Here is a 22,667-nt window from a genome sequence, read left to right on the forward strand (position 1 = left end):
ATCAGCTACGGTGGCATCTGTATGTTAATTGTAACGTAATGTGACTCAAAACCATGGAATAACTTGGAAAACTTTGCCCTGAAAAGCTGCTCATCCTGCAGCATCACAGTGCACAGAAGACGGGGCTCTGCTCACCACACTGATTGAGATGGGTCAGGCACTACGGTGGGAGCGATACCCCCCCTCCTCAGTTACCCACTTTTGAATTAAGCAGCATCTTCCTCCGGACCTGCAACAGTGCAGGAGGACAGGAGGCAAGCCATGGCACAGATCTCCCTGCAGAAGCAATGGAGGGAAGCGTGCACACACAGCAGGGACGGGGTGCTGCGTTACTTCCCTGTCCCTCTCGACTGCATTCAACACCACAGATCCTTCCATATCCAACAGCCGTACCACACAACAGAAACAACAGTGATCACGTTTAAGTAAGTTTAATAGGCCAAAGAAAACCATACGATTTTGAACTAGCAGTGAGCGTGGCTTAACCACCAACCGACTGTGAAATTCTCATTATACCTCACGCAGCGCCTTTTGCTACTTCCATCTGCTAAGGCCGGATCCTGAAACCATCGCTCCTCTGGGAGCAGCGTGGCTTCTGAGCTTCCTCCACACAAACCCTTCCACGTGGGACCGTCAGAGCAGCACCGACAGCTTCTTTTGTGCCTTCGGACTGCCCGCAGGAACGCGCAAATCCACGTGCCTGCAATTTAAGCACACACAGAAGAGTTAACACGACTCGTACCCAGCCCTTCCTTACCGCTTCATCCCCCCGGCCTCCGTTTTCATTCCAAAGACGCAGCATTAAACTAGGCGCCCCACGGAGAGCCGAGCCGAGGCTGTCCGCACGCCATCTAGGAGCAGCTCCACCCGCCGGAGCTCCCCACTCTCGGCACGCGGAGGCTGCCGACCCCCGGCGCCCCGGGGCCAGAACGGCACGGCGCGCCGGGGCTGCGCGGCAGCGCGCTGCTCTGCCAGCGGCATAACACCGCCCGCGCACGGCAGCGGGGGAGGCTGACTACCGCTGGGCGCAGCGCGGCGCTGCGGGACACGCGCGGAACGCAGCCTCACCTCACGGCCACCCGCGCCCAAAGAGGCCGCGCCTCCCCGCGCCGCCCGGGTGGTTCCGCAGGCGCCGCCCCTCGAGGCGGGTCCGAGCCCGGGCCGCTCCTCCAGGCGGGCGCCGTACCGCCTAGAAGCCGCCGTGCCGTCCCCGCGGCTCTGAGGTGGGCGAGCGTTGGCTCGACGGGCTGCTGGAGCCGCTTGCGTCCCTGCGGTGCTGGCTGGGCTGCGCGGAGTTCAGGGATGCTGTGTCTAGACGAGAGGAGCTCTTGTGAAGGCTGGCGGTGCTTCTGTTTGTGATAGCTTCTATCTCTAATCTGCCTTGAAACAAAGCGTCTGCGCTCGTCCATCCCTGATGCCACACTTGTGGGAAAAAAAGAGAATGCGTTCCGCTTCCACCAGGCTAAGATGAACAACAGGCCCAGCGAGTGCCTGAGTATCAAAGAATAATGAGATGTTTGCTGACATCGGCTGTAGCTGAAATCCTGCCTGGGAGAGGAGGAAGGACAGCACAATTAAGCAGATGAAACCTCTATGAAAGCTGTTGGCAGCAGGTCAGCCCAGGCAGGCAGCGCTGTGTGCGGCACTCAGCAGGCAGCTCGGCACGCAGGAGGACTGGCACTGCTTGCACTCACTGCGCGGCTGTACGCAGCTCGGAGAGCCGGTGCTTGGCAGGGCTGCTGTGGCACAGGTTCCAAGCAAGGCGTTGCTGGGCTCAGCCCGTCCCAGGAGCATTCTCTCAGCAGTCAGAAGAGCTGTGGTAGGTGTAGGAGGCACGTTTGCCAGGAAGCTGTGGCAGGAGCTGTGCTTGACTTGATACCCGAGGCAGAGCTGACGTGCTTCACTTGGTGTGACAGCTTTTATCCAGGTTTGTAAGTGATGTGCAAGCGTGTGCTTGAGCCTGCCTCACTGCACGAGATGAAACAATGCTCCGTGCCCAACTACTAGATAGGAAAGCTGTGCAGGAGCACAAGGAAACCCTTGCTGTGAAGTTACAGGGTGTTCCTGACATTTAGATTCGCCGACTTCTGATATTTGGCATTCAGAAAGCTTTGGGAGCATCTCCTTGGTGCTGCTGAAGACATCTTAAGGTTATGAGTATGGGCCCACACTGCATTCATGAATTATACTGGTTCAAACTCGAGTGGTTTCTTAAGCAGCCTGTCAGGGCTTGGCAGGGCTCATTGTCTGGGCCCTGATCACAGGCAGAAAGACTTCAAGGAAAGATCACAAAGTACCTCTGTTTGCTTGTTCCTCCATCACTGAAACTTTGCACCAGCCTTGTGATAACCCTGGATTTTCTATCCTGGAGCACAGCTGAGAAAATACTGTCCTTCATTCCTGGCATGCCTCCTTTGGTGACTTTTGTTCAGGCCCTTTCCAGTTTGACCATCCCGTCTGGTTTGTGTGCAGTTGGGGTGATGTGCCTGCTGGCTGTTGCCTGTTGTGCTGGGAGGATCTCCTCCAAGAGCATCCTCTGTGGGCAATCAGTGTTGAGAAAGCCCCATGGAGACAGCTCACATGTGACAAGACCAAGGGCTCTGCCTCCACCGATGGGCTGTTGTTGGCCTATGGTGCATCTCTGTGGAGTTCTGGCACAGTATCTTCTTGCTGTGATATTTGAGGGATAGGATGGGGGAAGTTAATGAGTTGTGAGCCTCAGTGCTAAATGGAGAGCAGCCAGTGCTCCTCACCTTGAGCACCAGTGACCCTCCCAGCACAGAGCTGTGGCTGCTGTGTGCTGAACAAGCCCAGCACCACCTGGGACGAGGCAGGGTAGGCTGTGTAGGAGAGGAGCAGCCTACACAGAATGACCTCCATGAACACGTGTCCCTGCACCCAGGAAGAACATCTGCCCCCCTTGGGCAGGAAGCAGTTGATGGCTTCGTCCTGCCTTGTGTGTCTGCAGCACAGTGCGAGGGGTGAGCAGACAGCTGGCTGCCCTGTGCCGTTTCCTGACAGCTGATGCAGCTGGTGGTTGTTTTTGCTGCTTCTAGCTCCACAGATCCTGTGTTTCCTATGCTGGCTCTCCATGCCCTTCAGAGTGCATCTCAGCATTCAAGTTAGTGTGGATGCTTACAACAAAGCTGACCTCACTGAACTCTCTGGCTTCAATCAGGGAAGAAAAGTGCCTTTACTGCTTGAATGTGGCAGTTTCCTTCCACACTGAAAGAGAAGATTAGCCCTCAGTACCTAAAGAGAGATCTGAATCAAATTCTTCAGCCTGGAAGAAATTGCTTTCTTAGCCAGAGAATTGGACTAGAAGGATAAATATTAATGAAATGAATCATTTTCACTCTCTCAGAGCAAGAGTAGGGACTTTTCTGTCAGAGACAGATTTCCTCTTAGCCCCAAACTTGTTAAACAGGGGTACTTCTGGGCTTTCCATCTGCCTGAACAAGAGCCACATGCTGCATCAAACTCCACAGAGGGGACCTGTGGTCTCCACTTCCCGGATATAATCACAAGATGGCATTACAGACTTAAAAGCAGAGCTGGCTCTGCTGAGGGGCTGGAGATCATTCCCAGACCCTGGAGTGTTCAACCCCAGAAGACCTCTAAAGAAGCTGTGGACTTAACCCTGCCTGCTGAGCTTTCCATAGATCTGAGCCTTCGACACTTGCTTTTAATCATGTCACTTTAATGTCAGGACTGCAGTTTAATCGCGCAGCGTGTGCAATGGATAGCTGCAGCGGTTGCTCCTGTAATCCATGAGCAATCTAATTGCACTGATTTAAGCTCGTTATAGTTTTGACAGCTAATGGCACACGCAGCATTTTCATCTTGACCTGCAACACCTCAGGCTCTTCCGCTGCCCCCTCTGCCGTGGAGTGGACACTGCTGATCAGCCCAAGTGGTGAAGTAGTTTAAGATGTGGCAAAAGAGAGGCAACGCTGAACCATGAGTGAAATGCGTCGCGATTGCTTTTGTTGGAAAGCACATTCAGAACTATCTTTTGTTTGCCCAAGAATGATTTGGGAGAGCAATAGTAAAGCTTTCAATAATTCACAGCTGTAAAATAAAGACAAAAGAGAAAAAATGCTCCTGCTGGATATGTCTTGTTAAAAATCAAAGAGTGCTTCAAGCACGGCACACAGAGCCCTGCTGCGTTACCCCTCTGTGTCCCTCAGCACTGCCCCTGGCACGACCCTCAGCAGGACAGGGCTGATGGACGCAGCTCGGCCTCCCTCACCCCTCAGTGGGAAAGCTCCTGCCCCGCAGTGCCGCCTCCTTCACACAGAAAGGTTATCAGCACAGCCTTTGGCTCATGTGGGACTGCACTCCCTTCAGCTGCTGTTAGATTGCTGCGCCCTGTTCAAGCTTCCCAAGTGCATTTGCTTGTTGAAATTACACACTGTGTAGCTCTGAAGGCACAGATGCTCTCAGTGACCCTGACCCCACCTGCCTCCACCTGTATCCATGGGCTGGGACCCCATTTAAGCTCAGCCTGCGGCTACATGCACTCTGTAAGTGATGCTGCAGCAGTGTCTGATTCCAGGCTTTCTCCTGGACAGACTTCTTGGACGTGCATTGCAGCTCTGTCCCCTTCCACTTCCCAGAGGGACTTTTGACCTGTGTTGTGGCCATGTCTCCTGATCTCAGTCTCATGGCATCTTATTCCTTCCTGAACCCCATGGCGGGGCCTGAGTGTCTGTGTGCTGTGCATGGAGCTGCTGCTGGGCCCTGTAATCACTGGCTCTGCCCACTGCTCTCTGGGGGGACACGGCCTGCTGGTGAGGATGGTGCTGCTGCCGGGCTCATCTTTGCTTTATCTCCCTTAGGGGCAGCTGATACTTGATCTTATCTTGTTGCAAAAGCAAATACAAACACTCTTTATCTCCATCGACTCTACAATACCATGGGCCTACTTGGCACCCCGTGGGAAGGGGTGTCCTGCTGCGATGTTCCCTGTCTGTGACAGAGCTGTGTTAATGCAAGTCTCAGTTTTCTTGCAGGTAATGGGCACTCCAGGCTTCATTCACCAGTGCTTCCTGTGAGAACAACGTATGAGATGCAGCAGTGGTCTCCCTGCACCTCAATTCCTGGCTAAGGGCCCCACAGCCTCCCAAAGGCCCTTCCATTCATTTTTTTGGAAGCCAGATCTGAGACTGTAGCTGGATCAGACCCTCTGCACGTTCCCCCTTCAGGCCTGCCTGTGTCTCTTCTCGCTGCCAGTGCCTGGCTCTTTTACTGTTCAAAGTGCACTCAGGCGACTCAGGCATCTGTGCAGTTTTCCCTTGGTTCTCATTTAACTGCAGAGCAATTTCTTTTTTCCCTTTGGTCTCTGGCAGAGACTCTGCAGATGCTCTGCTCCCTTCCCTCCCCTCCACTCCCCTCTCTGAGCTCCCCTCTGGCTGAGTGCCCTCCCCTGCTGTCCCCCTTCTTTTCCCAGTACCCATTTAACCCTATTTTTCTCTTTCCCTCCCGTGCTCTCATCCAGAAGATACATTGCATACTGTCACCTCTTTGTTACCCGGTGCCTTTCATCTAACAGATCCTAAAACACCTCCTTGGCACCGCAGAAGCGATGTGCTGATCCTGCAGAGGTGTTGGGCTGTTCTGCATCTCAGCCTTCTATGTCAAAAAACAGTGGCTGCACAGATTCTGAAATCACTCCAACTCGTACTGAGACACTGAAACCCAGGTGCTCTGATAGCCGTTTTGCTGATGCTGGTTTGATTCTGTGAGGTCTTACCAAGCCCCAGTCAAATCCCAGGGGGGTTCTGGCAGTGCTGGAACCTGGAGCTGATGGAAGCACTGCGGATGGGTGCCCAGGTTGTACGCCTGGTAAACACGGGGTGGGAGAGCCAAGGAAGAACAAGTGGTTTAGACTGGAGTTAGCTGGAAATAAATTACTCAATTTCTTTAAAAAAGAAAAAAAAAAAATCAGTCTTAATTAGGACAGAAACCTCCAGTTAGGCTTTTTTAAAGAGAAAGCCTAAAAACACCGTTTTGCTTTGGTTTGGAAACTATTTTTGTTATTCAGACTGTAAGATAAAACACATTTGAATCGATGATGCATTTCACAACACAAAATACATCCTTTCATCCCAAAAGTGCTGAAATGGGTTGTTTCAAATTTTTCAACATTTTCCCTATTTTAAAAAACCTGAATTTTTAATTTAGCTGAAATATCTGTTTTTCTTTTTTTTTTTTTTAAAGGACACTCTTGATTTTTTATTTTTTTTCCCAAAAAAGCTTTAATTAGAATTTACAATCATGAGCAATTCTTAGCTGCGTGATAAGTAGCTGGAATGACTGCACTGCACAGCCCTCTCAGCTCTGAGACTTCCAGGCCAGCCCTAGCACTGGCAAGATGTAGCCTCTGCAATATGTTAGCCTTGTCTAAAGGCATTTTTCTTTCTTTTTCTTCCACTCTTTCTCCTCCGAGAATTAGTTTTTACCAGTGCAGCATATCTAACACAGTCAGGGAACTTCACAGCGAGTTGAAATCACATTGATTTCCCGAGGAAGATGCTGCATACTAATTCCTCCTGTCTTCTTCCCGTGAGGAAAGCAGGCTAACAGCTTCAGGAAAGCACTCTGATTTGTAGATGTTGTGTTCCCCATCACAGTCAGGACAGTCTGAGGTCTGTGCAACCATCGTGGCAAGGAGGGAACCTCGACTGCTCCGACTGGCTCCCGGGTCTGAAGCTGCTAAAGTGAAGCACATGGAGCTACTGCAGAATGTGCTAAGCCTGAGGAAAGCTGAACCTAGGATGAATTGAAGGCTGTGTCCTTGCAAGAGCAGCTTGGCGGCATCTAAGACAAAGGATGGGTCACTCTGCAAATTGCCCCCAGTGGTGGTGACCGTCGGTTGGATCAGGGTGCAGGGTAGGGTTTGTGTCGTGTGAATGCACTTGAAGAAGCGGGGAGAAGGCATGAAGAGGTGAGAGTGGTGTAACTGCTCCAAGGGACTTCATTTCCCGGCTCTCTCCTCTTTTTTGATACGTGTATTTACTGCAATTTACATTTGTAACACATCAAAGGGTTTCCACATTTTAGAAAATCAGTCTCCATCATGGGACACAAGCCAAGGGACCAGCACTGCGTGTTTTGCTGCACTGGGAACTGGTGCTTACTAGCTTCCCACCTGGAAATCTGGAGTCCCAGAGGGAGAACCATGGGTCCAAGGTGCTCTGCAGCCCCTACAACATGCCACACAACTCATGAAAGCAAATCTTTTTTCACCTGTCATCCTTTCTCATGGAAATATGCCTTGGTTGTTTCTGGACAAGAGGACCTGGGCTGGAAGGTGGTTTTGGTGGATGGAGACATTATCAAACTTGTAACACGAATGAATCGTGCAAGACCATTCCCTCTGCAGCTGGTATACCTGCAACAGAGGTTAATGCCAGTGACATCGCAGAGAAGACAGCGCCCAACAGCTGTCAGCTGCGAGTGTTTCTTTGCAAGGGGAAGGTGTGTTACAGTTAACATGAGCAGTGCCTTGTGAGAACCCAAATGCAAAGGGCAGCCCTGGAGCGGGGATTACAGCATTGCCTTTATTTCAGGGGCTCTCCTCCTCCACGTTCGGCAGGGTTTAGCTCTCCCTTTCCTCTCCCCTTTCTCCTCTCCTTATATGAAGAACAGCAAAGCAATAAAACAACGTTTCCACTGTGTTAATCCTACTGTCCTCAGGATTTACTGGGGTCTCTCACCCCTTGCTGTTATGTTAATGCTGAAATCCAGTGGTAGGTGGCAGAAGAATAAAAAGCTCCTTCAGTTACTGAGGAGAGCCCCAGTGCCCAGCAGAAAGGCACCGCAGAGACTCTCAGTGGTTTTGGGGGCTTCTTACAGTTGGAGCCACTGCAAAAGCCTTCTCAAAGGGAGCAGAGCCTGAGCATTGGACCCGCTTGGGAGTTCATGGCTGTGTTCATCTCCACCCTGCTGTTGTGCTGCTTTTGATTCCCACTGGTGCTGTGTGAAATGAAAAGATGAAAGGATAAAGGAAGACTCCAGATCCAGTCGGCAGCAAAGACATCCCAAAGGTGTCCAGGGCCATTTCCCCTCAGTGCAGGGCTGGGGCGTCAGCTGGTGGTGCTTCTCTCTGTGTCTGGGATAGTTTCTGCATCCTGGAGCCTTCTGAGGGCAAGGGAAGGAACAGCATGGACGTGGAGGAGGAAAGGCATAGTGGTGGAGTGGGAGAGGGGACGTTTGAGACTGCTCCTAGAACTTAAAAGCTGTTTTGGATGCCCAAGTGGATTTGCCCAGCTTCTGCAGCAGCTCCGTGTGCTTGGCTCAATGCTGGTAAGGGCTGATCTCCTCTCCTTGGAGACAAGCCCACGCCTTCAGCCTGTCCCACCTCACTCCTCCTGTTCCCCCGCAAAACAGTCATTACTATCTTGATGATCTTTAGGCGGTATTAAACGAGAGGGAGGTTTCCATACAGAAGTCTCACTGTGATTAATGGATTAAAAGATTTTGTGAAAATTAAAGCCTTTCTTCATACTTCACATTTTTAGCTCTTCAGTTGTTGCTTTCGCCCATTTACACCAGCACCAAAATCCTTGTAGGGGGGGGGAGCAAGAAGGCATTGGGGGAGGCAGGAGAGCAGCCTGTTTTGCTCCATCCCTTTTGCTGATATTTTTCTCTATGAAGACCCAGAGATTTGGCTGTCGGCATCCTCCAGCAAAGCCAGAGTGATGCTGGATGTTCTTTTGCACTGGTTTCCTCAAAGCTTCACCCTGCCAAGCCCCAGGCAGAGCTCACTGCTCACAGCATTTGCAGAGACAAGAAGGCTGTGAGCAGGGCAAATTTATATACAAAACAACCCAGGAGAGGGGGTGTAAATACCTCTGTATTTACATATTTAACATTGTGATTCAGGATGCATGATGAGGAATCGGCGCACTCGATGGAAAGTTGAAGCAAAAGAGAGAGGAAATGAGAAGAAAAAGTATCTGCAAGTGGCAGCTCAGACGACAGACTGGCAGCCTTGAGGGTTTCCAGCAGCAAAAAGGCTTTCAATTACTGCTGCGTGCTGCTGCTCGATAACATCTTCATTTCCCCTGCCACGCTGCTGGCAGGCTGCAGCCAGGACGAATTGGGAAAACAGGTCCTTGCTTCATTGTCGCCTTCTCTCCACTGCGGACCTGCCCGGCTGTGTTCCCAAAGCCTTGTTGGTACGGGGATATGGAACTGGGGCCCTAAAAATCCACTGTTGGTCTTTATGGGGCTGTTTGCTTCCCAGGTGCCGGTAAATACTCCCTTGAAGCTCAGGTACAAGCAAAGGACACCCCAATGGTGGGGTCTCCCCTGTGTCACTTAGCCCAGAGGGAGACAAACTTCTGAAGTCCCGAACCGAGATATTAAGGATCACCTTAACTCAGCATCACCTTAACTCAGCCCTTGTGAGCTGTCTCAGGGGCTGCACTGATTTGCTTTTACATGGCACCATATGGGCTCCTAGGAACTGTCTGGCACAACTGATGGGCTTTCCTGGTGTTCTTTTGTTAGACAGTGCTACTGAAACACAGTGTGGGTTTGGTAACCATTTGTACCTAAAATTTGACAGGGTGAAAAACCATCCATTGAGCAGCAGCAGAATGTAGGTATTGACACAAAGTAAATATCCGCAGGTGACAAGCTTTGGGGTCTCTTGCATGCAGTGTGATGGAAAGGAGTTGCAAACGCTGTGCTGAATCTCTTCAGTGCATCCAGCACTAGGTGTTGGTGAGAAGTGATAATTTTAAGTCCATTTTTGCAGGGGATAACTTCTCATAACAGTTCTCTCCCTTAAGCATGCAGAACTGCTGAAGTTTAAAGTCTCCTTGTTTCCACCTAATGGGAAGCGTTCTATTAATTATTCTAGTGTTTACTCCCAAACCAGTGTGCGCTGTGGCCCAGAGATGTCCAGCTGTGGGGATGAGGAGGTCGCAGCACTGGGCATGGCCATGGACTGATGCAGCCAAGCTGCAGCCTGCAGCCCCAGACCTGTTGCAGTAGAGCTGGCAGCCACAAAAACTTTATGATTCCTTTGCACCAGTTATGCACCACCCAGGTCCCTTTGCTCTTGTTCCATGCTTTATTCTCCTTTCCGCTTATAAATCATGTGTGACTTCATAGGAAATGGGCTTTGAATTGATCGCCTTCGCAGCTGTATCTAATTTAATCAAAACCCAATATAAAATGGAAGCAAGTGAGGGAATCCCAGAAGTCCAGTGGAAAGCCTGTGTGTAACAAACCGCTCTGGTGCGATGAATGACATTGCCACAACTTGTGGTGGAATGCTGGGGTCGTCTGCAGCCGTGGGGCCCTGGGAATAACCCGGGCCCTGCTGCAGCCGCAGGGCTGAGCCGTCCCACAGATGCACCCGAGTGGGAGAAGCAGTGTCACAGGCTGACACTTGCTGGGATCGCAGCCCCGGGCTCTGCATCAGCTTGCCTGCAAACCTTCATGCTTCATCTCCAGCACTGGCCCTGCTGGCACAGCTTCCCCAAGAGCAGGGATGGTCTCTCAGCTCATCGTGTCCCATTTACCACTCCAGAGCCTTCAAGCGATTGACAGCAAAGCCCCATTCACCCACCAGCTGCAGGCAAGATGGATTTTTTTTGATGGCAAGCAGAATAGCACTTGGGCTGGAGGGGATTGGAGACTGCAGGCAAGGCTTGGCTGATTATCAGTGATTTGGAGAGGGCAATGCTGAAATGGCAGAACTGGTCCTGCAGAAGCTGCCGGGTCCCAGCAGTGAGAGCAGAGATGTAGCCTCCAAAATCTCTAATTGGCAGCTCTGGGAGGCAACATTGGCCTCAGCTCCAGTACAAGACAGGAGGAAGAAGGAGACTCAGGCATGTGGGAACATTGTGCCCAGGGGAGGGGAAAAATAGGAATAAAACATGCAACGTGGGTGAGAAACAGCATTTCAAAAGGATGCGGGGCAGCCCTGCAGCTGTGATGCCATCCGCTCTGGTCTGTCCTTTGCAGATCCATCTGCACTACAGAAACAGCCTGCACCGCACTCAGGCTGGGTCACAACTCACTACTTGTGTTGTAAAGTTGTATTTCATCATCTCAGTGTAGAAACTAACTGGCCATGGCTATTACCCGAGCTCCGTGCCAGAGCTGCAGCTCTTCACACAGTTACACTGGTGGAACCTGAACTTAATTTTTATTTATTTATTTAGGAACCACGGCAAGAGACAAGAGGATGAGGGAAGGAGGGGAGAAAAGGTTCTAACCTTTGGGGCAACAAAGCCACCTCTTTTGTAGAATGCAAAGCCCAGTCCTGACATCTGGAAACTCAGCAGAAGATGTCTTCATCCTGCTGAGTTTGCTCATTGTCCAGCAGGACAACACTTCATCACTTCATGCTGCATGGTTCTCCTCTCCAGCCTCAGCCCTGGGGACTGCTTGTCTGCAGTGCCAGGACACCCCAACACCACTACCCACGTGTCAGTTTGGGAAACGGCTGCGAGTGCTGAGCTCCACACAGGCTGAGCGTGAAATCTTGCCCAAACACCAAGCCATTACTGCACAGCCATTATCCCTCCTTAAATGTTCGGTGTGCTCACTGGGCGCTGTGCTTCTGGTGAGTGCATGGTGCAGCTTATGGTCTTGGCTTTGTTTTAGAAAAAAAAAAATCCTCCTGGATTGCTTTTTAGAAATAAGGGAGTCAATAGGAGAGTGGCTCCAGCAGAGCACACAGCAGTCCTGAGTAAAAAACCCACATGCCTTCCACTGAAGGAATCTGTGACCAGGTGACCCCAGTTACCCTTTGTCCCTCAGCGCTGTCCTCGCCTCCAGCCCCGGTTGTGGGACGGCCCCAAAGCTGTGCCTGCTGGCTCTGCTCCAGCACAGCGTGAGAGCATCGTGCCTGCCCTCACCTCATCAGTGAAACTGCTTGCAGAAATCAGACATTATGGTCAGTGGCAAAGGCAAGGAAAACTTTTACCGATTCAGCTTCTCTTTTATTGGATTCACTGGAGCAAAATCCTAGCATGCGCTTGAAGCCGAGCAGCAGAAAACAAAGCCTGCCTTTAGAAGAAAGTGTTTAAACACAAGCAATCAATTGCATTAAGTGCAAATTCATCGGCTAACACCAGCATCTGGGGGCAGAGTGGCTGCTCACTGCAGTGTGCGATGCTTCGGGCTGCAGGAGCAGTGGCTCTGTGTTCGTTAGCGCTCTGGGCCAGTAACAGTGTCCAGATAGAGCTGAAGCCTGATGGATTAATGCTGCCTCCCACCAGCGCAGTCCGTGATCCATCAATTACCTATCTGCTTGGTCCTTTTCTCCATCCTCTTACAATCTAAATAGTGCATTTTATAGTCACTGCTAAGTGATGTGATCAACATCAATTACCTACTAAAAGAGAATCAAGTCCCGATTTAAAATTAAGTGTCGCATTTTGCCATGTTCTTTATATGTAGCCAACAGAATAATTGCAGTGACATAAAAGCTAATTACACAACTCCACAATTAGGCCTCCCTCCTAGCGCTGTGATTGCCTTTAAGTACATTGATAAAAAATTATTCCCAGCCCCAAATTATTCTCTTACACCCATCTTTTGGAAGAATCCTCTATCCTATCAGATCAAACAGGCATTGTTGAAGAACTCAGTCTTGAAATGCAAAAGATAATGCATGCAGAGCGTGTTTTTTCAATCTCTTTGATGTGTGAGTGATTTCAGAGGAGGGGATTAGGCTGGTGTTGCCCGCGGATGCAGCACACTTCTCTCTGGACCAAGCATCTGAGTGAGACTTCGCAGGCTGCCTGGGGCTGGCATCTGATGCCGTTCCCACTGAGATCAATGGCACAGGCTCCCACCTTTCACTGCAGCTCCCAAGCGCCCAGAAGAGGCTGTAGGTCTGCAGCAGCCATGGGAATGCCCCAGACGGTTCAATTCTGCTCTACCATCATGGCTCAGCTCCTCCCATAGGGGCCAAGCCCACAGCCCAGCTCAGCTTCAGTCACCTCCAAGGCAGCAGTCACTGTAGCTCTCCCTTCCCTGAAAGCTGGGGGATGTTGGGATTCATGTTTTAGGCCAGATCTGTCTTTCAGGGGAGGAGGAGGACTTCATTCTCAATGCTGCAAAAGATTTCCAATAAAACCCCAATAAACAGGAGACCTGGGGTGGAGCTTAAGCAAAGAAGCTCTTTGCCTCCTGCTGGTGTTCCTCCAACACCCGCTGCCTGAATCTTATTTTTTATCTACTATCTGCAACAGAGCAATTACAACCTGCGGCCAAGGTTCTTTGCTGCCCGAGGATGGAGCACAGCATTCCCTTGGGCTGTGCTGGAGGGACAGATGAACCCCACGTCACACCTCCACATCAGGACAGAGTGCTCCTAGCAGTCATCAGAAAAAGGGTCAGTAGCCAAAGCAGTTTGCAACCCTCTATCCTTCTGGAGAGGAGATGCCCCTGCTGTCACTCTGGCTTATCCCTGGTTCTGGGACTCCCAGCCAGAGTCTGCGGAAGGGCTTCGGCACAGAGGGGTCAGGTACTGCCCAGAGCTGGAGGCAGCACTGCTTGGTGGAGCAGGGGATGGGGGAAAGGGCTGCAGCGCCTGGCACTTCAGCTCTGTGCATTCAGGCACCAGGAGCTGTGCCTTGCCAAAAATCACACACCTGGCCAAAAAAAACCCATCATGTACCTGAAAAATCATGGCACTGAAACCCAATAAATCTGTGAGGCACTTTGGATAGGCTTAGTGGGCTTCGATTCTAAATCTGAGGTGTTTACATCCAACCTGGAAAGATTGAAAATATTTCATTTACTTTGAACTAACGCCGAGACTTTCCTACAATCAATCACTTGCTCCTGGAGGCACACAGAACACATGAGGTGTGAGGAGGACTGAATTCTCACCTGTGGCAGCACTTGGTGCTGTGCCTGCCAGAGCTGTCAGCACTGCTGATGGCTGAGGGGTAACAACACCCGTGTGTGAAGCTGGTTGCTGATGGGCACAGCTTGCAGCTCTCTCCTCCATTACACCGTGCCCTCAGTGACCTCCCGCCTTCCTATGGGTGGATGCCAGGTGCTGAGCCTGAGATTAACACCCTTCATTCTGCCTTGCCATCTACCTCAACACGGATGAGGAGTGCAGGGGCAGACCCACGGCACAGGGCAGACCCACGGCAGGTCATGGAGGCGTGCTCGTCTGCTCGTCACTTTCTCTAACAGCCCAGCACGGGGGAGACAGAGATTCCAGCCACTCGCTGAAACCAGCAGCCCCTGGGGAGTTCTTGCAGTGCTCTTTTAGCCCTTCTCACTCTCCTGGCAGGAGTGGGGATGCGCGGGCCCCCGGGCAGTGCTGCGTTCCCCAGCCACGCTGCAAGGAAGTGACGATCGAGGAGCAAATCTGCCTCTTTCCCTGACTTCTGCTGCTTATGTGACTTCAACAGGAGTGAAGAACATCTCTGGACGCAGCACACTCCCACCGGGCGCAAACGGAGGACGGGAGGCGGAATCTCCACAGCGCAGCCGCCCCTCAGCCGTGTTCCCGCCCTCGGCCTGGCGGAGCGTGCGCATTGCGGAGCGGTGAGTGGGGGGGCGCGTGGTCTATAAGGGCCGTCCCGTGGGGTTCGGCTGTCCCGTGAGTGGATTCGTTCCGCTCCAAGGCCACGAGGGCCGGCTCTGCGGTTCTGTAAAGGAGCGTGACGGATGAAGGTGGCCCCCCGGCCTCTCGTTCTGTGGAAGCAGCCGAAAAAAGGCCACGCAGAGCGCTGTGGGAGAGCTGGGTTGCGGCCGCAGCCCTCGTGCCCTCATGGCGGCGGGGTTCCGCTGTCCGAGCACACGGGCTCTGCTCGGGAGGTTTCGCACCGAGCACAGCGAGCTGCGGGGCTGCTTGCGGATCTGCACTCGTGTGGAAGTTACGCGGGCTGTTCGTGCGGGGCTCCTTGTGTGCGCACTGCTTGGGGCGCTGCCGCTCAGCTTCAGGCACGTGTGACGAGCTGTCATGGCTGGGCCTGCCTTACAGCCGGCCCGGGAGCAGACAGTTAATCAGTTTAATCACCCAGCTGTGGTTAAGCTGAGTGCGAGGAGCGGGTGGTGCTCTGTCATCTGCCCCAGCACTGCTGCAGCCCTGCTGCTCGCTGTGGGTCCATCTCTGCTCTGGGGGTAGTGTTAGCAAGGGCTAGGCTTTGTGCTTTCTCTTTCCTCAGCCTTTACGATGCCAGGCTGGCTTGTGTTCTGAGCCACCTGCAAGGCGATGCTGTGGTGGAAGCATCCTAAATATTGTCCCAGAGACCTCTGCCAAGCACTCTGTGGTAGGAGTGCAGCTGATGGAGGTAAGAACGGTGTCTGCAGGTTCCTTTTGCACGGCTGCGTGTTTGCAGACTTGAAGGGACGCAAATATTTTCCTGTTAGATAAATTAGCTGGAAACAGGTGATTCCTGCTGAGTCGTCAGCACTGCCCTTGGCCTACAGAGCGGTCCCCACGCCCTGGAAGAAGCTGGTTTGGTTCTGCCACTGCCATCTCCTTTCTCTCTGTTGAGAATTTATTTAGCATGAGCAACAAAACGCTTCACAAGCTTTCTGTGGCCCCTGAGCTCTTCCTTTCTCTGTTCTTACCTTGCAAGGATGTGGAGGACTGATAAAATACTGATGTGGTCAAGCTCTGCAGATGTGACTGAAACGTATCAACTCTACCTTGAGAGTATGCAAGGCAGTGGGTTATTGCAATAAATTTAGAGATTACAGTCAGCCCTTCTGTGTGCTGATCCTCTCCGCTACTGACTGTGGCTTTCATAACCCACCTCAGCTCTGTTACTGCTCAGGGTTTCCCCTCTGAGAAATAATATTTAACTTTCGCTACTGGAGTAGATGAATCAGCTTTAATTAAGATTTGTCGAGCACTTTGTTGATAAGCTTCCTATAAAGCTGGTTATTATTTATTATTAACACACAGATATTCTTGGCGCCTGAGATGTGTAATGCCACAACATGGGATCCTCTGGGAAACAGCCATGTGGAAAGAGACAGCGTGGGTTAAAGGCTTTGTCAAATCTTCTGGCTTTGGTTCGTGAGGCAGTGTGCTCCCAAAGCTCTGATCCAAGAAAAAAAAAAAAGTCTTTGAGTTACTGTGGAATCTTAAATGTTCCTTGCAGTTACATTCCAATTCTGCGAATGACTTGTAGATCTTCCCCACTTGCTGGATTGCTGGCGGAGCCCTGGGTCAGGGCTGTGCTGAGTTTGGTGCAGCTGTGTGTGTACTGTCAGCTGCAGGGGCACAGCTGCTCTGTGAAGTACCTTGACACAGGGAGCCATCAGATCCTTGCAATGCTTTTGGTAGTGATTGCTGCTGATTCCTTTGGAGTGACAGGGAGCTGAGCTGAGCTAGTTGAGGACCCTGAAAGGCCGCAGCCTGTGGCACGGGTTGACTTGGTGGCAAGGTGAGCTGGAGAGCTCCATTTATGAAAGGTAACAAAGGTATGAATTGGAATGGGTACGGCTGTGCTTGTGCTGTGTGCTGCTGTGTGGGTGCCCTTTCAGCAGTGTGAGCAGCTCTATTGTATTTTTGGGAAGAGAAGGCTGTTAATTTAGCTCTTAAATGTCACTGCTGTAGTGGTGTAGGAGTGGCCAGATGGAGGATGCTAAAATAAAATTTGGGGCTGGAAAAGCTGCCTTGTCTATACCCCTGTCTTGAGGCCAGCAAGAGGTGCTCAGAGCGAGGCCCAGACCAGGTGTCACAGGGCACTGCTCAGTGCCCTGGTGGCTTCCACGTCCCCAGCTGTGTGTTCTGTGCCCTCGCAGTCAGGGTGAGCTGTGATGTGCTGCTGCTGCTGCCCGACTCTCCTTGGCAGCCTGCTCTGTGTCTTGCCTTCAGCAAACAGGGAGACCAAACTGATTGTTGCCCTTGTAAGCAGCTGTTGGTGCTGAGAGCTGATAACAAGTCTGGAGGGCAGCAGGACAGCTTCCTTCAGGCTGCACGTGTTGTGCCGCTGACTGCTCCTGTTGTGGCCCAGCCCTGGTAGTTTGTGACTTTCTAAGGGTGATACCAACATCTAGTGTAGTCTTCCTGCCCTACACTCCCCTGGTTAGCTGCACTTAGTAATTCTGTTTCTGATCTTAGAGAATTATGAATGTTAAACAATTAAATCTGAGACTGATTTCTAGCTCTTTGCACTTGGAGCTGTGGTGCCACAACATTGACACATTGCATTTTCAGTCTAGTCCCTGATTTTCTTTAGCTCTCTCTGTCTGGAGTTTTCCCTCATGCTGTATTTGTGCATCTGATCTGTTTTTGCTGTTTTCAAGGGTAGTTCTTTGCTTTGTTTTTACTGCTTTTCTTTTTATTGATCTGTGGGTATTTTTGGAACTTTCCTCCAAGTTTATCAATTCCGATCATGACCTCTAGAGTGCTTCAAGCACTCAACTGCTGGGCACCCTTTCAGCTTTTATAAAAGTACTTTCTCTTTCATTGTGCAGGCCATGAATGAGAAGGATGAATAGCATCAAACCTGGACAAAACTCTGAGGGCCACTCCGTGACATTTTCTCCCCTTGAAACAAGGAATCACTGATAGCTACCCCTGGGGTGCATGCGTGGGTGAGTCACTCTGTTGTCCTTCTCTGTTCAGTGCTCTGCCTCATGGAGGTGGGCTCACCTAGTCTGAATTCTTCTGAGTTCCCTAAGAGTGGTGGATGTGGGAAAAGGCTGCTGTAACTGCCGTGTGCTGGCTGGAGATGCGATGGGCCGTTCTGTAGAGCTGTAATTGTGCCCTGTTTCTGAAGGTGCTGTGTTTTGCGAGTCGAACTCCTCAATGGCACAAACCCAGCCTGTCCCAGAGCAATCCTCAGTTCCCCAGCCCAGCTCCTCTGCTGACAGCTGCCAAGGAGCAGGTGCTCCTTCCTGGGGCCATGTGCGGTCTGTGTGCCTGGTGGCAGCTCCTGCATGGCGGGTCTTATAGCTGCTCAGAGGGTGGGGATGGGAAGAAATGGCCAGCTCCTGAGATAAGCTTCCTTGGAGCAGCAGCACACAAAGCGAAGAAACCTCTCTGCTTTGGTTGCAGAGGGATGCACGTTGGGGAATTTGTGTCTAAAGTGCATTGCTGTATTTTCTTTGTAAATCTGTCCATAGTGAAAGTTAGGCTTGTCTGTATGTAAAATACATTTTTCCTCTCATGCAGTTGCAAGAAAGTTCCTCATGTGATTGCTCAACCCTGGAATAAAACTGGCTTGCTGTGGGTTAATTAATTATAATAGCTTTTTTATTCCTGAATGGTGTTTTCCTGTGGGAGCAGTTGCGGGATACCTCATTCCAGCAGAGCTTTGCTTGTCATCTCCTCAGTGTGAACTATGCTTAAGGAAGAGGTGTTGCTTTAACCAGTGAAATCCATTGAACTAGGGAGAACGTCACTGTCCAAGCAGGGCTGGCTCCAGATGGCTGAATTTGGTCAATGGTGAGCTGCTGTCTTCAGCTTTTTGAAGACTGGGAGGCTGATCCTCCTCAGAAATGCACTTCCATCCATTTACCATCTTTCTGTGCACATCTGTGTAGCTGGAGGTGAAACTTGGCCCCAGCAAATTGAAGGCCAGTTCCTCTGTGTTTCAGCTATCCTGCCGCTCAAGGCTTGGAGCCGGAGGTACCAGGCCGTCCTTGTTACCTCCCTCAGTGCTTCGAGGCCATCATCAGCATAACAGAGCTGTGCCCTGTTCTCCTTTACTGCTCCACAACTGATGTCAGTGCTCTGACCAAATTATAGTCCCAGGGAGGAAAATTCAGCTTCCCTACAGCATTCCTGCAATTTCTGCTGCAGTTTCCCTCACTTCTCTCAGGGAGGCTGTGCTGCAGCTGTGAAAAGGTTGTGTTCCACACTGGGTACAGCTAAATTTCAGTGGTTGATAAATGGTAACCTGAGTCCAGGTTGTAAAGCCCTCTGGACTTCCTGTGATGCAAGAAGCTGTGTTTTGTCCTGAATGTGGGTTTGCTGATAATTCTGTAGGATTTTCAGTGGATAAGAGACCTGCTTACGCTGGTTCTCTGCACAGTCAGAATCTCTGCCAAATAATTCAAAGGCCTGCTGCAGAGGGGGAAGAGGAAGATGGATGGGTGTTATAAAAACCTGTGGGTCACTGGAATAAGTGGGAAGAAGGTGCGTGCTTGTGTTGATCTGAAAGAGATGCCAAGCCAGGTGTATAGCTTTGTGTCCTTAAGGAAAAGCCTTGTGGTTTTTTTTTTTTTTTAAGCAGCTGCCTATTTAAAACCAGAACAGTTGCTTTAATGGGAGTTTTTAAGGGTTTAACTGTTAATTTTAGATTTTTTTATTTCAAGCATGCTTTCACAAAATTAACTTTTTCACCATAGAACATTTTTATGTCTTCTATGTTGATGCTCATTTGCAAGAAATCTATGTGCAATTATTTCTTATGTACCACTTAAATCTATCAGCCAACAGATGTCAAGAGTAGCAAAAATGCTATAATAATATTATGGTCTAATAATAGTTATAATGATTCTAATTACCTGGCATGGCTTTGAGAGAGGCAGACGTGGGAATTAGTGCAAATGAAATGTTTAAGGAGAAAACGGGCACTCTTCTGCAGATGTTTGGGCTGCACCTCCTCCTCCCTACCAGACACTCCACGCCTTTCCTTTCCTCAAACAAATAAGAACAACATGGTCTGCTTTGAGTGTTAAAACTTTGTTTTCATTGCAGTCGGAGGTGGAGAGCAGGGCTGGTGAGCAGTAGATGAGCAGGTTTCTTCAAATAGCTGTGGATGGGAAGCCCGGTCATTTTTAACTTTGTGCTGCAGTCTAGCCTTGCTTTCCTGCTGCCTGATGATTGCAGTGCACACAGATTGATCTCTCCTTGGGAAGGCTGGGGGAGGCTCAGCAGTCTTCATCTTTTATGTGAGCTGGTTGTGCTGCTTTTAAGTGTCAGGGAGGCTTTGACTCAGTCTGAGAAGCACAAAGCCAGACCCAGCTTGCCTGCTGACTGCTGTTAGGAAAGGGGGGCTGGGAGGAGTGCAGGAGATTGTGCACCAGTGCTCACTCCCTGCTGATGAGGGAAGGGAAGGGGCACGGCTGCAGGTAGGGGACAGCCGTGTTGTTGGCAGGTTTGGCTGCTTTGCCAGCGACAGCTTGGGCCTGTGTGGGCCATAGCAGAGACTGTCCTCTGTGCAGGAGGGACGCTCTGTGCACCAGTTCTTCTGTGCAACTCTGATTCACCTCCCCTGCTGTATGCTTCCTTTAGGAAGGATCCTGGACTGCTTCTTCATACACTTAGATGGTTTTTGCCCATCCTTGCTTTGTGCAGTGTGTCTTAGGAGCTCAACGCATAATGAATTGCTTCTTGCCACAGCTGCTCGTTTTAATTTTGCAGTGATGTTGGAGAGGAGTGGGGAAGGATCCCACAGAGGAAGCCCAGGATAGGCTGGAAAGTTGACAGCTTTCATGGTTATATGGCAGGCTGAACTTTTTGCCTCTAACTAAGACATTCAGCATGCTGATAAGTCAGCAGGACCACTGGGAATTCGACTGTTGGTTGTTGATCCCCAGCAGGAGCAGCAGCTGTGAATCTTCCGTCATCTTCCTGTAGAAGGACAGATCCAGATGTGCCCTCACAGGGTTTTCTTTTCTCTTTCTTACGGGCTGGCATGCTCTGCTTCTCACAGAAGTGAGCATCTCACACACTTGGCTCCTTCAGCCCACCTTTCTCACGGGCTGGCACTGGAGAGGGCTCTGCCACCCCCAGTCTTTTCTTGGGGAAGGTTTGCCTTCGTGCTGAGATTTGTACTGCCATCGGCTCCTTCTGCGTGTGAGCTGGTGCATTGCCATGGAGATGGGAGCTGCAGGGTGCAGCCTTTCCCAGACTTGTGTGAAAGAGGATGCAGTCTCAGGCTACCCTTGTTTAAAGAAAATTATTTCTCAGAGTAAATAGTTAGTCTAAGAACAGTTGGCGTTGCCCCAGATGCTATTAAGGAAAAGACAAATCTCGGATCTCTTCAAGCCTGAGCTGTAAAGCTCATGCAATATTCACTTGCTGCTTTGCTTCTCTCAACATCAGACATTGCTCCTCTGACTGATGCTGACTCATTAACCTGTCTGTGCTTTCAGCCTAAGAAACCAAAGCTCCCTTTTTTTTTCCCTCCATGTAAATGTTAGCACAGTATATCTTGTGCTGTCTGCCACAAGAGTGCTTTTCTACATCCCTTTTCTCAGTTTGTTGAGAGTTTGTATCTTCATTGGTCTGAATCCTCAGGCCTGGTTTCTGAAGGGCACATGGGGACACTGACCTCCTCTCTGCCATTCCTCCCACTCCCTCCTGGTGTGTTCTTCAGCACTGGCCAGTTTCAGGCCACCAAAGGAGCTCTCAGAGGTGCAGAGTTCTCCCATATTTGATGAAAATGGGCATCCTTCTCTGGACAGGGGCTGTGTGTATTTGCCTCCTGTGGGCACCAGAAACCTGGGAGGAGGAGTGAGCAGGACCCACGTGTCCTCCAGAGATGGGAAAGCACCAGCAGATGCCTCACTGCACTGCTAGGAAACAACAGCTGGCTGCTTGTGGCAGGGATGTAAGGGACCCTTTATTAAGCCTATGCACACGGTTTGATCTTCACAGCTGAGTTAAACATTCTCCAGTTGAGCTTCTATTGCTTTACCACTATTTTCATGCTTATTTGGCGCTCTGACTTCACGCTTATCAACCTGTGTGACACGAGCTTGTGGGAAAACGCCCTTCTTCCCTTTCCGCTGCTGTTGCGGTTGCTCTCCTCCCTCCTCGGCTTCCTGCTCCTTGCAGTACTGCTGCTGGGTCTCTCCTGAATGCAAAAGAGCTCAGGCACCTCCGGGCTTGTCCAGCTGTGCCAGCACACGGCAAGTGCTGGATGAGCTTCTGCTGGCCTCCTGGGGGCTTGGGGATGCTGCCCTTTCTGCTCGCCTGGCGCTGGCATATGCTTGCTTTGCGTGGCTTCTGGTACGTGGAGAACCTTCCCAGCAAGGTCTGGAGGAGCCCTCCGGCACCTCTCTGCCTCATTGCCTCCACATCTCATTTCAGTTTTCATCTGTAAACATCTCTTTGCCCTTGCTAAACATTGTGTCTCAATTTCTCTCTGCAAGAGTATTATTTAATTTGTAAATGTTTTAGGACGCTACTTGAAAGATATGATATGAAGCTGTATTTCATTTAGTGTAATGATCCACTAATGCAGGCATCTTTCAAAGGCAGGCTAAGCTGTACTGTGGGGTTTAATTAAACTTTATTTTTCAAGTAAGCATCAATAGCTAGGCAATAACAAATAGTGGACGGTACGCATACAACATGAATTCACTCCGTTTTCATTCTGGAGGCTGTGGCAGTGGAAATGCGCAGCCCTTAAAATGCACTTGGCCAGCTCGCCATTTCTACTGTACTGTGGTTACTTCTGGGGGACTTTTTTCCAAGTAATTTGTCTTGTGTTTCTTGATCTCTTCCTGCCTGACCCTGTTACACTGTGTGCAATTTTCAGCAGCAGCCTCGAGTGAGTTAAATTCTTCTGGAAGCTCCGAGCTTAGAAAGTTTTGAATATGCTGCTGTTGCTTTAATGCTTGATGGCTTGTAGCATTGTGTCCTTGTCAGGGTGAAAAGCTGCAGAGTGAGGTGCAAGGCTTGTGGTTCCTCAGTGGAAGTGCCTGTCTGCGGTGGCAGTGAGGTTGTTGAGTCCGCATTGTTGCATCCACATCAG

General features: G+C 50.6%; 1 protein-coding gene and 1 long non-coding RNA gene across 7 annotated transcripts in view; one reads left to right on the forward strand and one right to left on the reverse strand.

The window, feature by feature from the left end:
• Window positions 1-415: 415 nt before the first annotated feature.
• Window positions 416-1,109, reverse strand: LOC122185185. The gene is made up of 2 exons (XR_006180774.1): window positions 1,069-1,109; window positions 416-700 (listed from the first exon to the last, which is right to left on the reverse strand). It is a non-coding gene; the product is annotated as an uncharacterized LOC122185185 (long non-coding RNA).
• A 13,241-nt stretch (window positions 1,110-14,350) lies between these two features.
• SIL1 (SIL1 nucleotide exchange factor) overlaps window positions 14,351-22,667 on the forward strand; it is a 90,326-nt gene continuing 82,009 nt past the window's right edge. For 4 of the 6 annotated variants that reach the window (XM_042880646.1, XM_042880647.1, XM_042880648.1 and 1 more), the window contains exons 1-2: window positions 14,351-14,541; window positions 17,431-17,550. The gene's annotated coding sequence lies outside the window, so the exon portion shown is untranslated. Of the gene's footprint in view, window positions 14,542-14,934; window positions 15,291-17,430; window positions 17,551-22,667 lie in introns of those variants that run through there. The other 2 variants (XM_042880645.1, XM_042880649.1) reach the window with 2 other exon arrangements.

The sequence above is a fragment of the Lagopus leucura genome, unplaced genomic scaffold, assembly GCF_019238085.1.
Source record: "Lagopus leucura isolate 7727_CA_CO unplaced genomic scaffold, USGS_WTPT01 Super-Scaffold_100027, whole genome shotgun sequence".
NCBI lineage: Eukaryota > Metazoa > Chordata > Aves > Galliformes > Phasianidae > Lagopus > Lagopus leucura.